Below are 23215 nucleotides of genomic sequence, written 5' to 3'. Positions count from 1 at the left end.
TGGGGTTTCTACGAACTGTTCCAGTGGAAAATGGTGCAGGATGATCTGTTCTAAAAGGAAATGTGGGCACTCTGTAGCAAAAGAATTCTGGATGTAGTAAGTGATAGCTGATTTCCACATCTGATTTAAGCACGTAGCAGGCCTGTTTCTCTGAACTGGCAATAGAAAACACTTGGAAGGGAGAAATCTTATGAATAATTAGACATAATTAGGTTGTCAGCTCATATATCATTATGCCTTGCCTCTCGGGGATGTTTTGCAGATTAATTAGTTAATGTTTGTAAAATAAGCTCCAAGTGCCATGTATCATTGGCATAGAATTTGATTTTCAGTATGATGAGTGTAATTAAGTCATGTTGATTTCATACAAACCTTCATTGCAGGATAACGTCTGTTCTGGGGTGTTCTGGAGACAGTTGGGGGCAAGGGTTCTCGAACAGGCATTTCATCAAGAAAACTCTTGATGTTCGGAGCACGGTGACAGGCATTTGGCATCATGTTTGATACACAGCTCAGGTAAGATGAGGAATTTAAAGTGCCAGATTAGAATTGTGGCTTCTACTAATGAATAAAGGTTATGTTTTTACATGATACGCAGCCTGATAATATAGTAATTAAAAGCAAACACTTTAAAATCAAGATCAGCAGGAGAGAGAACATTAAGGGTTTTATTGGAAGCCCTATGTGAACCTTACCTACTATATGACATGTACATTAAATATTCTTCAGTTAGGAAATTCATTTTTTAAATCTAGACATGGCTTTGAATGTCCCCAGTCCATACCTGTTAGCAAGCTGGTCTTAAGCAGTATAATTGATTATTGACTCAGAAGCTCAAATATACATTCATATGTTTGGATTTGGTGGTTTTTGAAAGAGGAATAAAATAAGGTCCAGGATAGTGGTTTTCAAACACTTTGGTCTCAGGGTCCTTTCTACTTTTAAAAATCACTGAGGACCCCAGAGAGCTTTGTTTATGTGTGTTATATTTACCAGTGTTTATTGTATTTAGAATTAAAGCCAGGAAAAAAATTTAAATTTATTTTCTTCACTGAAACTAAGAAGCCCGTTGCATAATAACATAGATAAGAGACTTTTAATGAGAAGAGGTGAGAAGAGTGGCATTGTTCTGCATTTTTTAGAAATCTCTTTAATGCCTAGCTTCATGGAAAACAGCTGTAGCTCCCTATCTGCTTCTGCGTCCAATCTGATGTGATACATCGTTTTGGTTGAAGGAGGTGAAGAAAATTCGGCCTCACACAAATATGTAACTGGAAGAGGGAGAAATATGTTAAGAACCCTTTTAGATAATTGGATCTTCCCTTTTGATTTGACACCAGAACTCGGCACGTGATAGTGTCCTAAAGGTTGTTTCTTCAATGTTGGTGGATTCTAAAACCGTGTCTGTGACTTTTTGCACCCCATCACTTTTAAAATCCAATGGTCTGTCTTGTACTTGCATCATGCATTGATCCTTTGGAAACTATTGGTTCACTGAGTTATGCAGATCTTCCGGATGTTCCAAACATTTCATTATACAGTATCAAACACTCACTTTTATCAATATCACCACTGATTTCGTGCTAAAATTCTTTAAGTGTTGGTATACTGTCAAGTTTTCTAAAATTTTCATTTTTGCTATAAAGCTGGAATTTTATTATTGGCAATAAATGCTTTCAGTTGTTTTCCTTGAAGTGATAGTCTCACTTTGTTCATTTTAGAGACAATGTCTGCCAAATACCGACATCTGAATAAGCATGGCTTTTTCAAGTAAAAATGCCTTTCCACCGAAAAGCAGCTAGTTCAGCTCACCGCACAAATGATTTTCCTTGAGACAACCATCATAATCGGTATGCGTCCAGGTCTTTGTAACAACTTCCCACTTCCTCACACAGAATATTAAAATGGTATGTGCTCAAGGGTAAACATTTAATAAAATGAATACTTTTTACTGCTTCATCAAGGTCACTGTTAAGTGGAATTGGCATTTTTTTTTTTTTAAAGATTTTATTTATTTATTTGACAGAGAGAGAGATAGCTAGAGCAGGAACACAAGCAGGGGGAGTGGGAGAGGGAGAAGCAGGCTTCCCGCCAAGCAGGGAGCCCGATGCTGGACTCGATCCCAGGACACTGGGATCATGACCTGAGCCGAAGGCAGACGCTTAACGACTGAGCCACCCAGGCACCCTGGAATTGGCATTTTAAGAAAAATCTGCAAGTGCATGGCAGTGCCTTATACACGGACTGCTGCACTTCAAGCAGCTTCAGCCACCTTGCCCTTGCTTCCCCAATGCAAGTATCAGCACACTGAAAAGGCGGATCATGTTCGAGTCGTGCAATGAAATAGTTTTGAACTTGTAGACTCTCTGAAAGGCTCTCAGGGACCTCCAGGGGTGCATGGACAGTACTTTGAGAATCACAGGTATAAGAATGCACTGAAGGTGCTGCTGAGGAGACAGGGGATTTTTTGTTTTTAAAGATTTTATTTTCTTATTTATTTGACAGAGAGAGAGAGAAAGCACAAGCAAGGTGGGGAGCGGCAAGCAGAGGGCAGGGGATCTTTTTAAAGCAGCGTCTTCCGGAATACCTAGGATGATGGAAGGCATTATCATCTGATGGAATTGGCTGCTATTGTTTTTAAGCGGCAGGAAGCATATTACACTGCCCTAAATTTTTCAACCCTTTTCGACTGTAACACACAAGAAGGTGTACATACATATATGCAAATATATTTACTGAAATACAGGTTTCACGAAATAATATCCTTGTAATTTGTGATGCGTTCTAACATTTTTATGTTATTGTGTTTCATATTTTTAAAAAAGTGTTGATCTGATTTCACTCGTGTGGAATTTAAGAAACAAAACAGATGAACATATGGGACGGGGGAAAAAGAGAGAAAGAGGGAAACAAACCATATGAGACTCTTAAGGATAGAAAAAAACCTGAGAGTTGATGGAGGGTGGGGGATGGGCTAGGTGGGGGATGGGTGTTAAGGAGGGCACTTGTGATGAGCACTGGGTGTTGTATGTAAGTGATGAGTCACTGAATTCTACTCCTGAAACTAATATTACACTGTATGTTAACTAACTAGAATTTAAATAAAAATTTTAAAAAAGAAAAAAAGGGATAAAAATAAATAAAAAATAAATTTAAAAATGTTGATCATACCCCCACTAAATTGGTTTCACAACTCACTAATGGGTTGGAAACCACAGTTGGCAAAAATCTGTTCTAAATAAAGATGCTTTCATTATAAATCCTCCTCAGTGCTGATTACCTTTGGTTGGAGACTAAATGTACCCAGGAGTTTTTAATGGTTGGTTATTCTGTCTTTTCTTGATTCAGTTGCAAATAATTTTGAGATGTGGTCTAATGAGAAACACTTTGTTTCAAGGATGCAATGTGTTTGATTTCATTGGTTTTTTTCTGATAAAGTCTAAATGCGTACCCGAGGTTAATAAAATCTAACACTTTTTCTTCAGCATTGGTGGATTATTACATACAATACAACCTGAGAAAGGAGATTGTGTTGAGCCTGATACAGTAGTAAAAATTGCTCCCGTAAAAAGAACACTTTGGTACATTCCCAGGATCTAGGTTTATATCCTATTTAATACTGCTCTGACTTCCTACTCTGTCAAGTCTCTTGAGACTCATCATTCTGACAGTTGCAATTAATTGTAAAAATTAAAATGAACTGGCTATCAATTTTTTATTTTGCTTTAATGTAAATATTATTTCTTGTTGGTGATATGATAAGAAGATAGAGGGGAAGGAAGTAGAATATATGAAAGATAAATATCCTCTTTGACCTCTTCGGTATTTGGCCCCTCCCTACTTCTACTTGCCTTTCAGGATATCCCTTCAGGGTCCCTCTCTCTCTCTCTCTCTCCCTTCTCTTCCACCTATATTTTCTGATAGTTTAAAAATATTGATCTATTGATCTATTCTGCCTTGGTCTTGAAATATTGGTTTTCCATCTGTTTAACGTCAAGGTACTTGCCTAGCTTTGCCTCCTCTGCTTTGGCATCATTTATTCCATGGCTTTAAGCAACATGTAGGAAGGATTGAGGCAGAGAGATGGGAAGTGAGAAGAAGAGTCATATATCTATTGTACTTGTTCCAGAAGCAGGATGAAGAGGCCCTGAATGAAGGAGATACCACTAGAAATGGAAGAGGAGGACAGAACTCTACGATTTGTTTAGAGATTGGAGTGGGGATACAGGAGAAAGAAAATTTTGAGATTCTCTCTGGGGAGAGCTTGGTAGGGTAGGAGGAAGAGCTGATAGAGGAAAACTGATGAGATCATTTAAAAAAAAAACAACAACACGCTGCAGATGTTAAACAGGTACCAGAAAATATAATAGTGGAACTTAAGAGACTATAGGGCTAGAGACTTGAGCTAAGTAACCTACACTTGAGCAGTTGCTGAACTCAGGGGTATAAGTGAAGTCACTAATGTAGAGAACACAAAAGAAGAAGGTGACTGAAGATAAACTTTAGGGAACTTCAAAATTGGAAAGAGCAATAAGAGGATGAGGAGTCCCTGAAGGAGACAGAGAAGGAGAAATCCAAGGAGTAGAGAACCAGTTGGAAGAGTATAACTTATGGAGACAAAATAGTTTGACAGCACATAAAATACTAAGTTACAGTCCTTTGGGGGAGAGAACAACCTCTTCCTTCTTCTGAGTAAAGAGTGACAATGTTCAAGGAGATGCATGATGTGGAGAGAAAGATCCTAGAACTTGGAGGGGCAGCCATAGCATCCCATTTCCTTATAGGAGCTTACCAGTTATGTGACTGGGCAAGCCACAAAGAACAGCATGAAAGCGGAAGAATGGAGGGGGGAAATCGGAGGGGGAGATGAACCATGAGAGACGATGGACTCTGAAAAACAAACTGAGGGTTCTAGAGGGGAGGGGGGTGGGGGGATGGGTTAGCCTGGTGGTGGGTATTAAAGAGGGCATATTCTGCATGGAGCACTGGGTGTTATACGCAAACAATGAATCATGGAACACTACATCAAAAACTAATGATGTAATGTATGGTGAATAATATAACAATAAAAAATTAAAAAACAAAAACAAAAAAACCCAGCATGAAAGCATGAGAGAACAACTGAAGGCTAGTCTGCGGCTAATATACTGTCAGAAATAGATCAAGTCAGAAAGAGTGTAGCTGCCTGGTTTGAGGAAGTTTGAGAACACTACTGAGTGTGTAGGACTTGAGTCATCAAGTGTCAGAGGATGAACAGGATTTCGGGAGATACAATGGTGGAGGGAGAATACTTGACTTTAAAAATGATGATTCATCATCTGGAGAAGAGAAAATTGAATACATAATTCCCCCAAAAGAGCATCTTTGTGTTTCCTTTTTCTTGTTTGGGAACTGAGGAGATCAAACGAGATGTTGATATACTATAGTTTGATACTTGATAGAAGACTAAAAAGAAGGGAAAAAGTATATATTCATATGCAAAGTCTTCCTTTAGGGGGCGCCTGGTTGGCTCAGTCAGTTAAGCATCTGCCTTTGGCTCAGGTCACTCAGGTCACTCAGGTCACTCAGGTCATGATCTCAGAGTCCTGGAGCCCCGTGCTGTCCTCAGACTCCCTGCTCAGCAGGGAGCCTGCTTCTCCCTCTCCCTCTGTCCCTTCCCCCTGCACGTGTGCGCTCTCTCAAATAAAATAAAATCTTTAGAAAAAAAGATACATCCTAACAGTTTTCAACAAACAAAAGAATGTTATTCTTAAGGAGGTTGTAGCATTTTATGTAGAAAGTTAAGAAACCACTCAAAGATCCCTCCACTTTACAAGTATGAGGTGTGAATAAGCAACTCATTGTTTAATTTAGATATCAAAAGTGAAAGTCATACAGTGGAGGTCTGGGAAATGTATATGGGATATGATATGACTGTACGTCTTCTTGGATCACAAGATGAGAGAAGTACAGGGGTTGATTTCAAACTGAAGAGAGACACAGGGAATACAGTCCAGAGGGATAAATTGTTTAAGAGTATTGTGACTTTAAGATAAAATATCATTTTGGTAGTAAACCAACATTCTTGAGCCATGATGCTGGTTCTTTGGGGGAAAAATTAAATCAAACAAACATAAAGACATTTTATTCCACTATCTTTGGGGAAAATACAGTTAAAAGTTTGACCTCTAAGAATCAGTTCCAGAATACTATAGGTTTTATTGACCATGCCCTGGAACAGGATCAGCAGTTATGGTGTGTGGCAGACAATCGTTCATGGCTGAGAGTTGTTTGTTAGGCATTACCAGAGGCTTCAGGAAGGGTTTCAGTGTGGTTCACCTTGCTTTGAACAAAACCAGTGAGATCACCAGCATTCACTTTAGCGAGGACAAGCTGAGGATTAGCAGCTTTTCAAAAAAAAACCCAGAGAGTACTAAATGTGTCATCATTGGGAGGGGGTGCTTTGGGTTTAAGAGGATTTGGACACATACAGAGATCATTACTATGTTATTAAGCATTTATAAGTTAGTTCATATTTGCCAAATGCAAATATAAAAATCATTTCTTAATTATACAAGCATTAAAGTCTTGCATCATTAACCACATATTTAAAACAGCTTTGTATCACTTATAAAAACAACTTAAAATATCAGATGATTGAATTTTCTCTGTTCTAATACCCAACTGCCTTACAGCTAGATTAACCTGTTTATGGTCTTATTAAATATATTAAAAAGTGTAATTTTGTCATTTGTCAAAATCGAAGTGTGGGGAAATGAGTCAATTTGTGCATATATGTTCGTCAATCCAGTGTTAAAACTCGAGAATTGAACTCTGATTTTTTTTTTTAAACATGGTTAGTATTTGTACAGTATGTCAGGCAGGCAGCTTACTATAAAGAACAAGAGGGAAAATAATAAGGTAATAAAAATTATTAGCTTTGGGTTGAATAACAAAAAAGCACCAAATGGAAACTCATCTATAAGCCAAGAAGGGCTCTCGTTCACTCCCCCATCCATCACCACCAGCTGGCAGATGGGCTCAATGCAAGCCGCCGCCCATGCCAAGTTCTTTGCTTATGCAGCAGTCTGTCCTTGCCATTCAGGGAGGGAGGACAGGGAGTGGCCAGAGCCTACAGCTCCACGCAGCAGTTCAGCCCACTGTGAAGGAAACTCTTGGAGTTAGCCAACAAAAATGGAATTCAAATTTGGAACCAGACCTCACCTGATATATTTTAATTGATTGTCATATGATTGGCCATCTGTTTATAATTTGAGTGTCTTTTCTTTGTATGAGAAATGCTTTTGTACAGGGTGGGACCCATGCTCCTCTCAATTTCTATATGGAAAAAAATATTTTCTATCTTTTCATTGCTTTGCTGAGTAGCTTTCAACAAGCTTTTGGAAAAAGTCTGGATCCAGATTTATAAAGTATCAACTGATGCTATGCTAGAACAATGGGGTATTTTATGGGCTGTAAATCTCTTATTATTAAATAATTTTTTGGTTGTGATAATTTTAATAATAGTAGTAGTAAACTATTTTAGAGGCTGGAAGGCTGATTAACCTTTTAAAATCAGTTGAAATTGTTTCAATTCAATTTACACCCTAAGGACTAAATCCAAAATATTATTTGGCTATAGCTTTAGTTCTATAACTTATTTGAATGCCACTATTTAGATGATTTATAGAAATTGATGTTAGCTAGAATTATGGGTCAAAATTATTGGTTCCTAAAATTTCTAGAAATGCAGAAATTGTTCTATTTTTTCAATTTAAAATATGCTAATTTTCATTGGGCCAACTTTGATTCTCTTGTCTAAACCTCCCTTTTATGAGCCCCTTATGAATCTTTTATCAAAATTTTGGTAGTTAACATAACATTTTGGAGCTGCATTCTTTAAGGAAAAGGAGCAGGGTTTCTCAAACTTTGGTAGTTCAGAATAACCTTGGGAACCTGAGCTTCAGCCTGAACCCATGGAATCAGAATCTGGGGTCTGGGCAACTTTTTTTTTTTTTTTTTTTTTTTGGTCACAAATCGCTCAGGTTATCCTGATGCACATAGTTTGAGAACAAATGAATGAGACCCGCCCAAAGGCCAAATCTGCCCATTGCCTGTTTTTGTAGATAACACTTTATTGGAATACAGCCACACCCATCATTTTTTTTTCATCTTTTTTTTTTAGTTTAAATTCAAGTTAGTTAACATATAGTGTAGTACTGGTTTCAGGAGTAGAATCCAGAGATCCATCATCCACATAAAATACCCAGCTCATTCCAACAAGCGCCCTCCTTCATTACCATCCCCCATCTAGCCATCATCACCACTCCCAATCCCCCTCCAGCAAGCCTCCAGCAATCCTCGGTCTCTTATGGTTTGCCTCCCTCTCTGTTTTTATCTTATTTTTCCTTCCCTTCCCTATGTTCACCTATTTTGTTTCTTAAATTCCACACACGAGTGAAATCATATGATACTTGTCATTCTCTGAGTTATTTCGAGTAGCATAATACCCTCTAGTTCCATCCACATTGTTGCAAATGGCAAGATTTCATTCTTTTTGATGGCTGCATAATATTCCATTTGTGTGTGTGTGTGTGTGTGTGTGTGTGTGTGTGTGTACCACATCTTCTTTATCCATTCATCAGTTGATGGACATTTGGGTTCTTTCCATAATTTGGCTATTGTTGATAATGCTGCTATAAACATTGGGGTGCATGTGTCCTGTCAAATCAACAATTTTGTATCCTTTGGATAAATACCTAATAGTGCAATTGCTGGGTTGTAGGGCAGTTCTCTTTTTAATTTTTTGAGGACCTTCCATACTGTTTTCCACGAGTGGCTGCATCAGTTTGCATTCCCACCACAGTGCAAATCACACCCATTGTTTCTGTACTGTCTATAGCCCTGATTTCATGCTACAACGGCAGGACTGATTAGTTGTGACAAAGACCATGCGGCCCGCAAACCTGAAAAGATTTACTATCTGGCCCATTATAGGAAATGTTTGCAGACTCTTAAATGAGCTGATGTGATATAAAAAGAAATACATTTTTCCAGATCCAGTGATTCCCATTCATTCATTCATTCATTCATGTAGACAGGTAAGAACTAAAAATCATAGAAACACTCATGGGGGGTTAAAAAGGACTGTAGATATTGCCTTTCAATTTTCTTCAAACCTTTTAGTTGTTTCAAACAAAGAAAGGAAAAACTAAGTTGGATAGTATGTTTTTTTAAGTTAACTGCATTTGATTGATATCTTGGAAATTAATACTTTTCTAATTTGTTGCTGCAAAATGACTCATTCCCAAGTTAAACTCGGTAACATCATGAATTTTAGCAGTGTTTCAAGTGATATTCAAATAAAAGAGAAAGCAAACCTATTCCTCTCAAAAGGTGGATAATATTAAAAAGATTATAGGAGCTTAGAAGTGTGTTTGGATTTAGCAAGGCAGAGAAATGGGAAAAAGGGCTAATGATCTTTAGAGCTGCCTAGCCAGAGACAGCACATCGTAAAACAAGGATGCTTTTTGGTGATATAGGACAAGAATGCTCTGTACACAGTATGAAGCATCTTGAAATGTGAATAAATTGGATGAAGTTCCAAAAACAATAGATATGCTCAAGTGAATGGGAAGACTCAGCTGCAGCGAGGCCTTTGATTTACACAGCATGATTGTTTCAAGGCGTGTACAGCCCTTCCCAAGAGCTGGGATGGATTTTCCTCCCCGCACCTGCAGGAGATGTTGAATTGACATCACAGAAAATTGTCAGCAGAGAAAAGAGACTGATTGCCCGGCTGCGGGAGGGAGGTGGAGAAGGAATTAGCTTCCTTACACCTTGTTCATCATGTCATTCACTCCCTTCTTCAAAGATGTTCAGTGACTTCTTATTACTTAAAGGATTAAAGTCAAGCCTGGCTGGCATTTCAGGCATTCTCTAATCTGTCCCTTATGCCGGTATCACAACGTATTTTCATGCCTATTAGCTCATTTGATCTGTACAGTACCCCTCACGCATGTCAAGGGAGGAGGTAGTTGTCAGTTTTTGGATAACCAGGCTTCGGGATACCTGGCTCAATGGACAGGCTGAAGGTCACACAACGGTAAGGGGCTGAGTTAGGGCTCGAACCCAGGTCTCCTGCCCCAAGCAACATATTCTTGAGTCCTTTCCTCTAAGTTAGACTTGCTCCCGAAACATGTTCTGTGTTTGCCTACTTCGCCTTTGCTCCTGGCTCGTGGAATACCACCTCTTGGTTTCTCGTTCTTTTTCTGTCTCCGCTAGCAAACCTTTCCTGAGCTCTAGTATTTAGTGTTCTCTTTCTCCTTCTCTGAACCCACACACTTTTTGTAGACAACCGTTCCTTTTCCTCAGAATCCTACCATGCTTTGTGGCGCCTCTTGCCTTATTAGATTATTTTCAGGGTATAGTGAGATTTTCGAAGAGCTCCTAGGCTTTGCCCAAGTGACTGCCCCATGTCTCCAGTGGAGCTACATGCTCTTTGAGGGACCATCTATGGAGTGCCTCTATTTCTTTTCTCCTCCACCATGCCTTGCATAGCGCACAAAGAAGGCAGGGCCCAATAGATATTTGGTGGACAAACAAATGATTTCATTCTCATGCTATCTCTGAATATGATTAAGAGAAAAGAGATGAAACCAAAAAAAGGAGATTGGGTTGAATATCACAAATGTGTTTTTAATAGCAAATTCTTTTCTATTGAATGAAAGTATTCCAAGGACTTTCCAAGGACAGCCACTGATGCTCCATGTTTAGCTGAAGCCCAGAGTCCCAAGGGCTGAGTGATCTTAAACTGGGCATAACATAAACCAGCCCATGAGGAAATTAAGACTTGGAATATACACTGATACGACAACCCTTTTATAACTTTTACTTCTTTAGGCCAGCAACTCACAGGTAGTTGGCATAATAGGAGAAAAGAGAAAGATAGTGTTTTCCTCCCAAAATGCTGACCTTGCCATATCTCTACTTTTTGGAGGCTGATGCTGCCCTGTGGTTTCCTGGACAGAGCCCAGAGGTGCAGCTGCAACAAGGCAAACCTTCCTTGGAGCTTTTCCGAAGTCTTCTCATCTCTCTTTGGTTGTCAGATTAAGAACTAAACATAGTTGCCTTTGGAAAGCTGATAAATGGGACATAAAATTCATGAAAGTATCACCTTACCGGTTTATGAGGCTTGACTAAGACTTAATGATGCCCACTCTCTGCCGTTCTCACTCATAGGCAATGCTTCTTCACCACGTTTCTCTGTTGTGTATTTCCCGCCTAGTTGCACTGACCGCCCACCCCAGAATTAGTGCACAGAATGATTTAGGTTTAATCTTACCTCCTGTGCTGACCACACCTGTGATCGGCATTCTCTGGGTTCAGAACCCCAGTGAGCTAGGTAGGGCTGTGGGGTCTACGCCACATCTCCCGTTTTGGGATGAGTATATAGACTGGGTAGAATGAAATGTGAAGTTTTATACCTCTTTGATGACTTCCTCTCAATTTACCAGGTCCTTCTATCACAGAAAGTGATTATGTTAATCTGAGTCCTACCTGGGAAGTTGGAAACTTATGTGGTTTTTATTACTTCTGCAAGAGTCTCTCAATTATATTCTACACACATATTTCTTCACTTAAGAGTAAAACAGAGCTGTGTAAAGTGAGCAGCATGTTTACAGTAGATCCCTATGGCTTGCTATCAAATTAGTGGCAAATCAGTATTATAGTAAACAGAGGTCAAAGATCAAACCCACAATTTCACATAAAATTCAAAACACGAGACACAAAATACAAAATAGAAGGCTCATGTCATGAGACCATCAACTACTCTTAAAAAATAATCAAAACCAGGAAAAGATGAGAGGAAATCAATTTAAACATGATTTTAGTCCAGAATCTGATGCAAAAGCCAGACCTTACAGAGCTCTTTTAAAAACCGTGACAACTGACTACATGTCACTCATCTTAAATGGAAACACACATCAAAAGGTGGCAAGAACCAAGACTTAGCAACTCCCGGATTCTATTCATGGATTCGTCACTGACTTTGGACAAGTCAAAATCTGTCTTCATTTTTTTACTCTGAAAAGCAGGGTGGAAACTCTTGTTTTACTTCTTTTGATGGACAACTCTGGAGAGAGTCATGCTAATAAGGAGACAGTGGTAATTCTCTCCTCAATTTGATTAGATGTATTTTTGAAAGGTCAAATGATTTAGTAGCATGAAATTGTACACACCACACCCCATTTTTACTGTGGGCAGCTCTCCACTCTTGGCTTCTAAGGAGGAAAGTAGAAGGATCACATTTATTCCACGTTAAAGTATTCCTTCAAACCAATAACCCCATAAAAATTGATTACAATTGAGACCTTATTATTAAAATTGAAGTCCTAAATTGGTCAACAGTTCACACCGATCATTGTTAATCTAGGATTGATTAACCTTGAGTTAAAACATAACTTTTTACTGAAGGCTTAAATGAATGGACTAGGCCAGATGATAAATGTTATGGGAGGAAAAGCAAAGCCTTTGAAAACAGAGTTCGGAAAAGCTCTGAAGGAGTTCTGGGTATTTAAGAGCAATTTTGGTCAATAATTTTAATCACAACCCTGCTTATTAATTCATAAGTATTTGCTTAATCAATGCCACCAGATGTCAGTATATCCTGTACGATTACCATGGAGTTCCCAAAGCCATCCAGAGTTTTCATTCCAGTTAATGAAAGGGGCGGTAGTGGCCAAATAATTAAGGTTCTCGAGAGGATTATAAATCCTATTCCTCAACGTCAACTATGTTATGGTAGAGGCCCCTCGGTTTAGATGCAAATTCCCCAGTTCCCAATAAATCTCAGCACTGTGGATCTTAAAGGTAGGAATGCCCTACTCTGAAAGTGATGTGTGGTCAGAGAGCTCAAGCAGCATGTTGAAGAACAGGAACTCAGCACACCCGCAGCTGGACCTCTTCTGTGTTTTCCCTTGCCTATTGACCTGACTTCTCCATTAAGGAAATGTCTTTTTGGCGTTTAGTGTTTATAGGAGTTTATCAGCAAGATAAAGGGGCTTTTTATTCATAGAGAAGATAACTAACTTTTACTGTAGATAAGTGCTAGGACTTTCACCTGTATTATCTTATTGAAACAATAAGAAGTTGAGAAAGTTTAAAGCTTAACATGGGTCTCTTTTTGACATGACGGAAGGACCTAAACTGAGTTCTCACGCCTGCCGGAGATGTTATTTCAGTTAACAAAAATGATGTCGGTGGTCAAAACTGTAAAGGCTTAGTAAACTGACCAAATTTTTAATGTGTAGGTTGTTATTAAACAACAACTGTTCCATTCTTTAACAGGATAGACCTGGGAGGGTTTTCCATAAGCAATAAGGATAAAATTTTAAATGCTATTTAACAGTATAGCTTTAATCGTGAAATACATGTGCATTTTGTTAAGTGTAAGCTCTAGAAATGTTTGGAGTCCTTGGCACTTTGCTGTTTTCAGAAAAGAATGAATTTTGCATGAATGAGGTCCATGTTGAAACTTCGAATTATAGTCTCACTGTGGCATCATCCGGGGCATGGTCCCTGGGGACAGCATTGCAAGGCAGCTCTAGGCTTCCTGCTAAATAATGAACAGTGCACATTTTATCTTAGGAATGAAAGTATCCTCCTTTATCCTAGAAGTTGATATGGCTGTAGGCTTTACCCTTGGAAAGAAATCCTTTGAAATATGAATGTTTAGTGTGAGAAAAATTGTTATAGTCTTGTCATTTATGACAGGAGGAAGAAAAGTCTGACAAAATTTTTTGGACTCTACTTTTTTTTTTTTTCTTGAGACTTTATTGGACAGAGAGAGAGAACACAAGCAGGGAGAGGTGCAGTCAGAGGGAGAGGGAGAAGCAGGCTCCCCGCTGAGCAAGGAGCCCGATGCAGGCCTCGATCCCACGACACTGGGATCATGACCTGAGCTGAAGGCAGACGCCTAACTGATTGAGCCATGCAGGCAACCCTGGACTCTACTTATAAAAGCACTGATACACCTGCAGTTTTGTTCATGAGAAGAGAACTGATTTTTTTCAAAGCTCATCTCCTCTGACGTTAAAATGTTTGTGAAATTCACTGCAAACAGAGCTCCCTCTCCCCCCAAATGCATATGCACGTGTATTATTTCTCTGGTGCATAGAAATTACTGAAACAAATAGCTAAGGACTCGCTATTGGATAATGTCAAATAGGGAATTTTAACTTGGTGACGTATGTTTCATGGATCAACGCACCAAAGTCATTGTATTTGAATATCTGCATTCACATACCATCACAAAGCCTTAGAAATCAGAAAATTGTATCTAATCACACAGAAGGAAGATGCTACAAAAGTCACTCTTAGACAAATTTTAATTGTCCTTGCATGTTTTCCTATAAGAATACATTTTACAAACTGCAAAGTTACTCATTGATCGAATCGAAGATTGTGACAGGTGGGAAGGACTTTAGTGTTCATACAGTGATCCTATAATCTCCTGCTCCACCCAGCCCCACTTTGTTCTGGGGGATACTGACGCCCAGAGGAGTAACTTGCCTAGGGTCTGGTAGGTGAGAATTGGCTTGTGAATCCCACCCTCTCCTCAGGCCCCTGGGCATGTGCTCTACTTAATTCTTAATAATAATGGTTTTATTGTAAACTAATTTATTTTACTCACTAAAACTGGTTTCTAGGGGTTGCCTAATCTTTTTTTTTTTTTAAGATTTTATTTATTTATTTGAGAGAGAGAGAGAATGAGAGACAGAGAGCATGAGAGGGGGGAGGATCAGAGGGAGAAGCAGACTCCCTGCCAAGCAGGGAGCCCGATGCGGGACTCGATCCCGGGACTCCAGGATCATGACCTGAGCTGAAAGCAGTCGCTCAACCAACTGAGCCACCCAGGCGCCCTGCCTAATCTTAACTAATTCTCCCAAAAGATCATTAGACAAGAAGGCACAGGTATATTTCATCTTTTAAAGCTGAATAAAAAAAACCAAGAGGAAGTAGAAGGCATTTTACACACAAATCTCATTTATTCTTCATAAAACAGTGTGAGGTAAGGATCATCCTCTCCATCTGACTGACAAGGAAACTGACTCAGAGCTCTTAATTAATGTACCCAAGGTCACCATTTAGTTAAGTAGCAGAGCCAAGATTCAAACCTAGATCTCCCTGATTCCAGAAACCATGTCCTGTCCAATCCAAGATGTTTCTGTTTAAGTTACTTACCCAAAATTACATGATGAGAGCTAATAGAATTGAACACAAATCTCAGTACCAATGCACTGGGTTATGTTTGAACAGAATCCTCACTATGTCGTCCAACAGTACAACTCCTAGCACTAACCAAGAATGTCCTAAATTTTTCTCTCTCTTTATTGCTAGTCCTGATTGTTCCATATACTCGATATCTTAACTAAATCACAGGTTTGCTTTCTCTTGAAACCTGTAAAGCCCCTGATAAGGTCGGTCCATAAATTATCAAGGAAATGAAATATAAAGAACTCTTAGCAAAGACTACCACTGAAAGTGGTTTTAAGCACAGTTACGAGCCATGGGTATGGTCATCCGGCTTCTGTGTGCTCCCGAGTTAGCTCGAATGGCACATGAAGAGGGAGGGTGGACTCAGAACCCTCATATTGGCTCAGTTCTCCAGATGTCCTGTTCTCACTCTGTAGCTCTTCTTACCCCCATTTGTCTTCTCTAATTTAAAACAGCATTTCAAAAACAGAAGATAAAGTGAAGAAGAACAAGAGTGCCTATGCCCTGATGATTTTATTATCAAGATATGTGAGGTTGATATTGCATTGATAACTTTAGGGTAAAAAAATTGACATATTTTTAAACTCTGTCTTGTTTATTCAACATGGGTCTTAAACAGACTTAGGTGGTATTAAATTCTTAAACAGACCCCCAGACAGAGGGAGCAATGGGAAATAAACCTTTTTTCTAACCAGATAGCTCTGTTTGTTTTTAACTAAATAATTCTACTCTGATGTCTAAATGATGATCCCCATTGCTTTGTGGGGTCAGCTTGGAGCCAGCTCTGAAAAGATCAAACAGAGTATTGGGCTAGAGAGGTTCCTAAGGACACCAGCACTTGCTGAGTAAACACTCATGGACTAATGGCCACCATTTTGTTCTTGGGTGCTCGGAGAACATGTGTAAGCAGGGGGAGTGGGAAGGAAAGTAATTTCACAGGATTGCACATGTATTACTTATTGCTTTCTGCTGGGGAGGTTCATAGAGTTTAGAGTACCATCTTGGGTGGTGTTCACTCACCAGTTGGTCCTGTGAGGGGTATTTAATGCTTCATCCACCCATAACCTGGAAAGTCAGCTCATAAAATTCCAGCTGTCCTGATACAATGAAAGAGACGCTCTTATTCTTACGTATTTGCATATTCTGTGCAGGAGATGAGGCTTTATTCAGGCTCATCCCTCTGCAGGTCCTTTAGTTATGAATGACCCAAAGCCCAGGTAACAGTCCTAGCATCACTCTGGAGGGCCTAGACTTCCATGGCAAGAGGGCTGTTCCCAAGGTTGGGTGCAGAGCTGCTATCAGAGGGCCTTCTGAGCAGAGCCTGGGATGTCAATTACTGCACATCTTTCTGCTTTGTTTTCTTTTTAGGGTAAACTCACTTCTGCCTGCAGGTAAAGGGAAAAAATAACCAATTGACATGTCACTGACCCCAAAAGGGCAAACTCTGAAATCTCCATGTAACAAAAAGAATCTAGGCTAGAAAGAAATGACTGACTTTTGCAAAGATCGGCACTGACAGTATAGCCCATGTATTAACAAAATTTTAGGATACTCCATACAAGAATTTGAGGAATTTGAAAGCTATCAAATCATTCTCACCAGATGCCTGTTTTTCTTAATAATATCATAATATTTCAAAGTAAATTGGCTGACTTTCTTACCTCCAACTGCTCAGATACAAAGAAAAAAGAACCTCTCTTCCTCTCTTTTATTTTTGGAAAGTGTTTTTATCAAAGTCTACATTCAGCATGACATTGCCGACATGATTCCTCCTCTGGCCTGCCATTGTCTCGGCACTACTTTATACTTTCAACATTAATAATAAAATAATAGAACTAATAGTGATAGCTATTATTTCTTTATCAATTTGTATGAACCATCGCTTTGCTGAGAATTTTATATGCATTATTTAATTTAATCTTCACAACGGTAAGTAAGCAAATAGGTTAATACCAAGTGTTTACCATGAATGATGGTGAATGGGCCACCGGAGGCCCAGATATCTTGTTAACTATTACTTCTGGGTGTGTCTGTGAGAGTTTCTGGGAGAGACTAACAATTGAATTTGTGGACATAGTAAAGCAGATTGCTCTCCCCAGTGTGGGTGGGCATCATTCAATCCATTGAGAGCCTGAATAGAGCAAAAAAGTAGAAGAAAATGGAATTTACAAAAGTCAGTCATTTCTTTTTTTTTTTTAAAGATTTATTTGTTTATTTATTTGAGAGAGAGAGAGAGAGCATGAGTAGGGGGAGGGGCACAGGGAGAGGGAGAAGCAGGCTCCCCGCTAAGCAGGGAGCCTGATGCGGGGCTCGATTCCAGGACCCCATGATCATGACCTGAGCCGAAGGCAGACGCTCAACTTACTGAGCCAGCCAGGTGCCCCGTCAGTTGTTTCTTCTTTAGCTTAGATTCTTTTTTGCTACATGCAGGTTTCAAACTCCTCAAACTCTTCAATTTTGCATTTGGACTACTATATTAACTTCTAAGGTGGTGACAGTTTTCTTTCTTGCCAATCCATCCTTCAGAGATATTCAAGTTACACTCTTCTTTCCCTTTAATCCGTCAATGGTTTACTGCTGCCTGTAGAGTGAATTCCAAACTTAGCATGGCACTGGAAGTCCACCAACATTTGCATGGCCCAATTCCCATCAATTTCTACCACTCACTCTAGGCTGTAACCACGTTATGGGCATCTCTCAGCTCCACTGCATTCTTTGGTGCCTATGGCCATGTGCATGTGCTACCTGGGTCACCTCTCCCCATGCCTACCCACCATTACCACTCATTCCTAGGCCTCTAGCTCTCATTTGGATTGCTGCAGCCACCTTCCAACTCGTCTTCCTTCCTCTACCTCTTTCTCTGTCCCAGTTCATTTTCTACTTGGTAGCCAGAGTAATCTTTCTAAAATTCAGAGCTGAGCATGGCATGTCCACGCTTAAGGCCTCTCAATACTCTCCCATTGCCAAAGGGATCAAGCCTAAATTCCTTCAAAGAGCCCTTCATGACCTGTCCTAGCTTACTTCTCCAGTCTTCATCTCTCACTGAACTCCTAAATGGGCCCTTTCACAGAAAAGGGCCTTTGCACAGAAAAGCCCCTTTGCCCAGAATATTCTGTTTCAGTCCTCACTTGGCTAATGCCTTCTTAACCGTCAGGCCTCAGTTGGGATGTCTTCTCCTCTGGAACACCATCCTTGACTCTTGCCCCTACTAATGTCTTTCAGGCTTGGAAGCATATTTTGCCATCCAATGTATCCTAGCACAATGTGTTAATTACTCGCTTTGTCCTTGCCTCACTATCAGGTCACGGCCTGGTTCTTGTCAGCTTGTAGCACTGGACTATGCATTCCCTAACTGGCAGGACTGTCATCTTATTCACTATTGTTCCCCAATGCCTGTCACATAATAGGAATTCAATAAATATCCAGCAAAGAAAGTGAACACATAAACAAATGAATGAATATCTGGAATGCCTTCCCTGTCTTCACTTCTTGATGAAATCCTTGCTTTGCTTCAAAAATTGGCTCCAACTTCAGTTCTCCTCTAGTGCTGAGCTTGCCCTGTCCGCTCTGTGGAATTAGTATCTCTGGGCTCTCCTGGAAATGTACTATAATACAGATAATATATTTAGCAAGTCTTCAGATACAGCCTTGCTAAATTGTAAGCTCACTGGGGGTAGGGATAATATTTTTGCCAGCTTCAAGCTTAGCCCCTGGTATAGGGCCTGATACTTAGTTCATTCACATCAGTTGAGACTTTTCATTAGGGTCCCACCATTACAAATGGGGAAAAAATAGAAGATATAAAAAGAAAAAGAAATTAAGGAAAGATGTAGCCTTGTGATGAAACAGTGCACCCCCCCCACACACACCCCAAATAAAACCCAGTGCTCTGTTCCTGGAGCTTTCTGCTTCCTCCACCTGGGCACCTGGGGCACCTTGTATCAAGAGCATCATCTTTCTTCCCTACCTTCTCTTTACTGACTCCTCCACAATAAACCTGCAGCCCAGCACATGCTTAGCCATTTAGAAAGCAAATTGTGTTTTTTTCCACCTTGTTAGCATTCATTGTTGAGTAGAAACTACATGCAAGCAGGTGGCAAGTGCTGAGAGGGCTAAACCTTGATATCATGTGACCCATCAGTCTGGGGCTCAACCATCTAAGAAGGTGTCCCTTTAAAAGGAGCCAGATCACCCCTTCACCTGACTCTGTGTCTGTCCAGTCTACACCTTCCATACAGCTGGGATTCTCCTTTCCTTGGCCACCCAAAAGCCAGTGTGGATTCTATCTCACCCTAGGATTCACTTTCCACTTATTTATCATACCACTCTGTCTGCTTAGAAAATTCCCCTCAGTTGATGCATTTTGTTGTTGTTGTTGTTGTTGTTGTTGCTTCTTCTGGGAGCTCTTAAATCCTTATTAATTAATGTATTTTTTCCTCACAGCTCAGTTTCTTTCAGTCACGTCCTTTTCCTCTTCTCTCCTGTACTCTCACTGATCCAGCCTTCCAGGTCTTCTGCAGGTGGTCCCTCATGCCTCTTAGACTGTTTCCCCCTCAGTTTACTTCAACACGCATTTACTGGGGTAAGCATTTGGTAGGCACTGGGGATAAAGATAAATAACAGAGAGTGCTTGCCCTTGAAGGAATTATCCAAGACATACAGAAAGAAAGAAAAAGAAAGAAGAAAGAAAGAAAGAAAGAAAGAAAGAAAGAAAACACGGAGAAGTTACATAACAGAAGTTTATATGGGACTGTCTTAGTTTTCTTCTCCAAGAAGAAACCTTGCGATAAAGATTTGAGTGCCATTCCTTTATTTGAGAGGTGATCCAAGGAAGCACAATGAGGGACTGAGAGAGTGAAACAGAGAAAGAGAAAAAGCCAATTGAGAGTGTATTAAAAAGTAGGGAAAGACTGGAGGCAATAGGGGCTCAGACCTCCTTGGAACCCTCTGAGACATGGTGGAGAGCACCCTTCAGAATTGTCCTGTTGTAAAGTAAGGAAGCTGGGGTGTTCATCAGTGAATTCCTGCCTCTCAATGGTTAAGGGTTGTTTCTGGGACATTAACTTTCTGGCACTTTGGCCTACTCCATGTGGTGATGATGTGCTCCTGTGGTCAGAGAAAGCCCTCAAGTCAAGAGAAACAGATGTTTGAGAAATAAGGCCATAGACATGCACAGGAATTACTGAATCTCCAGGCAGCTTCTGGGGGAGTCCCAGGAGATATGAGAGAGGCACCAGCCACATCTGCTACATGGACACAGAAATATGTGTGTAGGGAGAGAATACTGTAGGTCAGAAAAATCTCCATACAGGTGCTGTCTTAGCAACGTTTGAAGGTGGAAAAGTTCTCCAAGTGGACTAGTAGCGAAAGTGTTTTAGACCAAGAAGATATTATGCATGAGGGCTTAGAGATGTGAATTACTATGCTAATGTGGGATACCTGGGTACAGATGAGCCAGGGTTGGTGCTGAGGCAACAAGGGGCAAGGTGAGATTGGAGGGATTGGATAAGCATTTGCATCACATCTTTTCAATGCCAAGAGACAAAAACCCACAACAAAATGGTGGAAAAAATTTTGTTAGTGTTGGCCATATGACATGGTTGTATACTGTGGGGATAATTGGGTGGACAAGCAAGGAGGTCCAACCATAGACCTAGGCTATCCTCCAGATCTATGGAACATATTTTAAACTCTCTACACATTTTAGCTTCTGGCGTCCTGTTTTCCTTTGGTTTGTTTACGCACTTTGATGGAGGGAGAGATTTCCTTTTCCTGAACTTCTCAATTTTACCCTAGTCATTAGCAAAGTCATGTGGAATAAAGATCTCAAGGAAAATGTGACATTTTCATCTCTTATGAGGAAGTGTAATTTGGGGCTCAAGGAGATCCAAGCTTGTGTTATTGACAGAAGAAATATGACCCTTGCAGGGGAAAATAGAACAATATGGATTGGGATATTCTTATTTCAAACATACACCACTGTGTTTAAATAAATAAATAACCCAGAAATATCGACCATGGGGAAAGCACAATTAACAAATTATGATGATCATATTCCACCTATGCGTTTCATCTCTGTTTGAGGTGTTTGTCTCTCTGAGCGGTTCACATAAGCAAGGCTTTTGCTGTGCTCTGTGAGCTACCACTAAGCCTTAGCAGCAGCCTTTGATGATCTTCTTTGTCCATTATATTGTGTTTTATTTCATCAGCAAAGAAAAAAAGAGAAAAAGCCAGTGACATAAACAATGGGCATTTGGGGGGGTGTTCTTGTTTACTTAATTTCCTTTTTTTAAAAGAAGGCAGCTGGGGTTGGGGAAGGGACAGGAGAGTGAGACTATTTAAAAACTAATTACAGCATAAAAATCATCCAAGATCTCTGTTCCAGCCTGTCAAAGTCCCAGCTTTACCCTTATGCATGAGTCAGAGGCACCCAGGGGTCAAGCTTGTGACTACCAAGAGCCATTATTACATTGGGTTGTTTCTGTGGAATTTTAGAATGCAGTTAGTGTCCATCCCACCCCATAACATAGGGCAGGGTTTCTCAATCTCAGCACTACTGACATTTTGAGCCGGATCATTCTTTGCTGTGGGCTTTGTCCTTGCATTATAGGATTTTTATCAGTATCCCTGGCTTTCATCCAATACACAGATGCTAGTAGACTACTCCTCTCCCAAGATCTGACAATCAAAAATGTCTGAAGACATTGCCAAATATCCCCTGGGGGACAAAACTGTCCCCGTTTGAGAACCACTGACCTAGGGTCACACGATCTTGCTATAGAACAAAATTATTCCAAAAAAAATCTAAGTGGGTCGTTCTGGTTTTTTTTCCCAAAAGAAAAAAAAAAAAGAAAGAAACAGGTCTTCACCTTTCCTTCTTTTAGTCTGTAGTTGCTTTTCTAACTTCCAGAGTCTTTTTGCTGCCTGAAAATACACATTCCCCTATAATAGTTTATTTGATTTTCTCAGTCCTCTCAGGCACACCATGCCTGCCAAACAAAAGCCCTGTGGCTTGGGAACTTTAGGTGAACTGATAATCAAACATTTTCAGACACTGAAAGGCAAAAGAGAACTTTTAAATGTCCTTTTGATTAAAAATACTCTGTTGTAAATGATGTTATTTTTAATTTCCAGAAAAACCATCAAGGTTATAATCTCCTTGAAGGCAGGCGCTGTGTTCTGTGCCTCTGAGTATAACTGTATAATTGTCCACAAAGCTTGGCATACAGTAGGTGCTCAATAAATGTATAATAATTAACTGTTTAATTAAAATTGTCATCTAGTAGTTAGACTTCTGGCAGCCTTAGTCATAGTTAGTCTAGAAGTAAGTGAACAGAATTTCGGTAGGTATCTTTATTGGAGTGAGTCACGAGTGAAGAAATAAGTATCACAGAAATGCACATACTCTTCTCAGTTTGGATCTGTTCAGTAAATATTTATTGAGTGCTTGGTGCAGCGGGGCTGGGACACGAAGGTAAAAAGATGCAGTCCCTCCTTTTGAGGCACCTCAAGTCACTTAAAGGCAGAGCGGTGGATAATTTCAATGCAATGTGAGACATCCTAAGATAAAGGGGTTTTACCAGTGCTGTGGGAGTCCAATCAAGGGCCACCAACCTGGTCTTTGCTAGTAGGAGAGAGGAACAAGGTGGGAAAGTGTGATATGTGGGCTGAGTGTGAAGGGACAACCAGAAGTTGGTCATGTGAAGGGAGGTGGTCAGTGAAGGGGTAGGATGATGGCAATGGTCACCCAGGCAGAGGAATAGCATAAACAGAACTCCAGAGGCAAGTCCTGGGAAGATATGGGAGGCAAATTACGTATGATCTGATGTTGATGGGGCTGGGATGGATTGGAGGTGAGTCTGGGGAGATGGAGAGGCCAGGTCATAGAGGACCTGGAGTGGGAGCCCTCTTGTGCATGGGGAGGGCAATGTCTCAAGCACAGTGTGAGGCAGTCTGA

General features: G+C 40.1%; 1 long non-coding RNA gene across 1 annotated transcript in view; it reads left to right on the top strand.

Moving 5' to 3' along the window:
* Nucleotides 1-388: 388 nt before the first annotated feature.
* The window catches only part of LOC144381723 (uncharacterized), a 73214-nt gene continuing 50387 nt past the window's right edge, over nt 389-23215 (top strand). The window contains exon 1 of the long non-coding RNA XR_013447495.1: nt 389-516. This is a non-coding gene — a long non-coding RNA (uncharacterized LOC144381723). The remainder of the gene's footprint in view (nt 517-23215) is intronic.

The sequence above is a fragment of the Halichoerus grypus genome, chromosome 5 (genome assembly GCF_964656455.1).
Source record: "Halichoerus grypus chromosome 5, mHalGry1.hap1.1, whole genome shotgun sequence".
Classification (NCBI taxonomy): domain Eukaryota; kingdom Metazoa; phylum Chordata; class Mammalia; order Carnivora; family Phocidae; genus Halichoerus; species Halichoerus grypus.
The sequence above is the reverse complement of the archived record's forward strand: the minus strand, read 5'-3'. Positions and strand labels throughout refer to the sequence as shown.